This window comes from Bidens hawaiensis, unplaced genomic scaffold (assembly GCF_021521415.1).
Source record: "Bidens hawaiensis isolate Kalapana, Puna unplaced genomic scaffold, B.hawaiensis_p1.1 tig00034184_1, whole genome shotgun sequence".
In the NCBI taxonomy this organism is placed as follows: domain Eukaryota; kingdom Viridiplantae; phylum Streptophyta; class Magnoliopsida; order Asterales; family Asteraceae; genus Bidens; species Bidens hawaiensis.
In genome coordinates, this window is record NW_027495894.1 from 195,238 (window position 1) to 200,049 (window position 4,812).

At 35.2% G+C, this 4,812-nt stretch overlaps 1 pseudogene across 1 annotated transcript; it reads right to left on the reverse strand.

The window, feature by feature from the left end:
* Window positions 1-2,086: 2,086 nt before the first annotated feature.
* LOC143585844 (NAC domain-containing protein 76 pseudogene) lies at window positions 2,087-4,506 on the reverse strand (annotated as a pseudogene). The gene is made up of 3 exons (XR_013144606.1): window positions 4,276-4,506; window positions 3,759-4,030; window positions 2,087-2,644 (listed from the first exon to the last, which is right to left on the reverse strand). The product of XR_013144606.1 is annotated as an NAC domain-containing protein 76 pseudogene (transcript).
* Between the last annotated feature and the right edge of the window lie 306 nt (window positions 4,507-4,812).

The window sequence follows — 4,812 nt, forward strand, 5'->3', positions numbered from 1 at the left end:
ACTTCCAAACTCACAGACCTCATTAAGAATGACGTTGGATGTAACTCGCATCAAATCATCTTCATGGATCTTAGTCATAAGATGTTTTGATACTGGTATACTCATTTAGTATCCTTAGACCTGCGATACATATTAGAACTTTCGTTTACTAAAGGTTATTCTTTGATCAGTGTCAACTGCTGTCGCGTAACTGCCAACTATAAAGGCATTGGTTGGAAATGATCTGAAGTTCAGTGGGAGTTGTATGTAATCAAGATGGAATTCTATACTCTTACATGATATGTAACAGTTAGACATCTTGGTGCTCTCGTTGATTCAAACTGGTAAAGTGTGAGGCCTCACCCAAACTAACTGTGTGTTTGATTGGACCACTTTGTTTCTAGATAGAGAACTATAATGATTGAACGCCATATGAGATTGAACCTGATCCATGTCTCATTGTTCAATTGATGTCTTATATAGAAAGGATAGATGACAACGATTACCATAAATTCGTTATCTTGCAATAGTGTATTCCAAGATAGTTTTGGTTAATGAATTTAAAACGTTATAACTTGTTGGGGGCAGCTATGTGTAGCTAGAGCACCGCTGGCTGTCAGTATTGAGTAACTTAACCGGAAACCGTCCAAGTGGGAAACTGTTGGAATTATGGACCGGTTCGGGTAACTCAATACGGCCAACCGGGTTATGACCCGTGAGAGTTACACATTGGACAACGAACCAAAATCTGCTTGAATAGTTTAACCGGTGAATGACGAATAATTAACGAGATTACTTATTTATACTAAATATAAATAATTAATAAATATTTAAAGTTAATTGGTGGATTTTCCTACATGGGCTTGGGGGCTTGCTTTGTGTTTTAAGGTTATTATTATTATATAATAATTATTATATAATAATGATTATCGTTAATCATTATAAAAAGGGAAATATAATAACAAAAAGAACAGACCTTGGAATTGAATGAGCAGCCGCCATTCTGGTTCCTTTGCATCACCTTCATTACCGCAAACAGAGATCCGTAACCCAGCCAACTTTAGGCCACCATCGCTGCTCCGAGAAGCCTCGCTGATAAGCACCGTTTTAGTCGCCTGTTCGCTGCTGTCCCACGTGTCAACAAGCACCACCGTCGCTGCCGTAGTGCACCGCCGCTGCTCGTTTGTTATGTTCGTCACCTAGCGTTGTTTGTTGAACCTCGGTGTCTCAACCGGTTATTTATTAAGTGAGGCAAACTTAAATATATCGTTGGTTTAATTATATATTTATTGTTTGACTCGTACTCGTATTGGATCCTGTCGGGTTTAGTTTTTGATGCTAATTAATTGTATATTCCGCTGCGTATAACTATAATTAATAAGATTAATTATTAATAATCACGTTTATTGAACCGCTTTAATAAACAAAATTTTAACTGATCACCACTGAATCCCAACATAAAGCACCCTCTTCTGGTTATTTCATGCATGTACAATGTATAAGATACAACTTTTTGTTGGAGAAAAAATAAGAAGGAAATAAATTAAAAGTAGCAAGCACTTATTATAGTCAAGTACTTGCTCGATTATTCATAATTGAGGCAAGCTATCATCGGCATTCAGGTCAATGGTCATTTCTTATTGTTATAACGCAAGGTTTAAAAAAATGCTTCTAGTAAAAGCCGCAGTGCTGTACGGATGGATATTTTGAAAGTGTTCAAAGTTAGTGTTGTACGAAGCATATATTGCAAGAACCAAGAATATGTTTCATGACGTTATGGCTTTTGAAAATCTAGAGTTGAACAAAGAAATCAACACCTAATTTGCAGTGAACTTTGAAGAACAAATACCAATTGGTTTCCTTTTAACACAAAAATCCGAATCAGGATTTTTGTCTATATTTTGTGCGAGTCATTCAGAATATAGGGAATGAGACATTTATTGATGTAGCTATGAATCCTTCACGACCATATATAAACGAGAGATGCATGTCTATATGTCTCAAATTATGCAACCTCTTATACATATCAAACCCCTATCTCCTTATACTCCATATCCATCACTTATCAAATACATAATGCTCTTGATTTGCTGAACATAAGAATCCTTTAATCTTCTTCTTCCCTACTACCTTCAATAAACATATAAGACAAATCAGAATTTACTTTCCCATCAAAGCTTGAAAACAATCCCTCCATAATCCCATATTGATCTTCTTGGCTTAACTGGGAAGCTACAAACTTATCAAGAGCTCTCCAATCAGTCACAATATTAGTGATATCTTTACCATTGTTACTATTACCGTGGTTAATGTTTTTCCCTCCTGGTAGAATATCCTCTTCCTGATCATTATTTTCTAATGAGGGCACCAATGAGCTAGGCCTCTTTATTGATGAGAGAGATGGGCTCTCGAGCTGTGGAAGTTGTACAAACTGATCACAATGGACAAAGTTTAAATTCTCCGAAGATTCAAGTTCTTGCTTGCACATGAAGCTTTGTGATAATATAAAGCTTGAAGGCGGCTTTGTGATGTAATCAAGTGGATCCGTGGTCGGGCTAACACGGCTTGATTCATCGTAGTAGAAGTTTGACTCCCATCCTTCACTGCGTTTTGTTTGTCCTGTCGACCGCTTCTGGAATGCTCGACACACAACCCATCCTTCTTCCTGCAAGAGATGGATCACCATTAATTCTCACGTAACATACAATAACTATAAGGATGTACCATACTCGTTGCTTCACTGAGTGTAAAAATAATAACTTACTTTATTTCAAATGAATGAAGAAATCCAACAGCTATGTGTGTGCATAAACGGTAGTATTTATGCTTTTTGTACGCGTTTGTAAATAATAAAAGAATTGTCACGAAGATTTAATCAATTTTTGTGCATACATGTAAAATTCATCTTTCCACGTTTCTCCATGAAAGTGTAAAAAACATGTCCTTTATACCACAGACACCTTTTAGGTGAATAATCTGGTCAAAAGCATATCAACAACTCAACTTAAATGTTTTTGTACTGTAGTTATGTTAGGTTAAATAAACTAATAAAAATGTCTTCAAATTCTGCGTTCAAGTTTTGATCATGTTAGGAATTTGTTTCCCTCTATCTTAAAGATCTTAAAGGTTGATAATTCAACATCTGATATATATGATTTATATGAGTAGATTAAGAGCCATAAAAAAAATATTTATAATAAAACCAAAGAAGGGTACTTTTTTTATTTGAAATCATCTTCGTGATGATTTTTTTGAATTAAATAGTTAGTGATGGTTGTGAAAGTCAAAATTTTGCCTCAACAGACAAATACACACGCATTAATTTTACAACTAAAAAAAGAGAAAAGGCATGCACAAACACAAAGATTGCAAGACATATAGTGGCCAAGAGCATGCATGAAAAAGATGTTTGATTCCGTACACACACAACATATTGTTCATCAAAAACACAGAAAAACCAAAGAAGACTAAGCATAGAATTCCGTATAAGATGAGGTGCAGGACTGAACGAAGAGGTACTTGGATAATTTGATCAAGGTTTAGAAGAAAACTTTTTTGAAGACCAAAATATAAATTCATATTACAAAGAGAATAAATTTCTTTGCCTGGTCTAGCTTCTTAGTCATGGTTTTTTCGTTTTTACATAATTTCTAACGAAATAAAAGAAAGAGAGAAATCAATGAAACAAAAACGCAGAAAATCTGTGCATACGTAAATCAGAAACCATATTTTTTTTGAATGAAAATGAATCGTTTTTAAGATGGAATGAGATTTCTTGCCTGAGGAGGACCATTTTCTTCGGATTCGAGCCTGTATTCGTGCATGATCCAATCAGTTTTCTGTCCATTTGGTGCCCTTCCTTTATAGAACACAAGAGTTTTCCTCATTCCTATGAGCCTTAGCTTTTCATACACTGCCTTGTCTCTTCCAGTAGCCTTCCAAAACCCCGCCATTGTTGCTCTATTTGTTCTTGTCCCAGTAGGATACTTTTTATCCTTGTGACTGAAGAAAAACCATTCACTTTGCTCTTCATATCCAATACGACATCTCTCTGTATAAGTAACCAATGGAATATTAATTATTCACCATTTAATGTTTCATTAACAAGTACATTGAAAATACTTCTTACTTTAACGACTGCATGATATATATTATAGAAAAAGTTATTTAGAAATGAGAAGAAAGTAGCCAAACCCTAGCTAGAAAGAAACTTTAAGCACATAAGTCGATCTAACACTTTTAGATCGTTTAGCAACACATAAAAGTACAACAACCCTAGTAGGTGGTAGGTGATACCTATCAGATCCCATGGTTCGATCCGGTAAAGGTCGACGTCTCTAATGACATCAAGATCAATCTTCTGAGATGCAACTTTCTTCCTTAGATAGTAGCCGACAAGTTCTTCATCAGTTGGATGAAATCGAAATCCAGGAGGAACACATGATGATTGATCCATGGTGTCCATGGTGAAACAATAAACAAAAACAATAAATACTGTATGGTACTTCTTTAATTAATTCTGCATCAAATTCATCACCAACTTTGCTTTGGTGGTAAATTATGATCCTTGAATAATCATAAGCATTTAGAGAGAAAGAAAGCGTGTATATTTGTGCGTGTTTATGTGTGTGTTTGTGTGTGTGTGTGTGTGAGAGAGAGAGAGAGAGAGAGAGAGAGAGAGAGAGAGTAAAATGATTTTGTTTTTGGTTGAGACGCAAGCATGAGCTAGCGGAAAAAGGAAAGGCTATATAGGAAATAAAGAAGAAAAATATAATTATCAACCATACAAATTAAAGATTGCCAAGTGTTGTTGGAGATAATCATGAACTCATT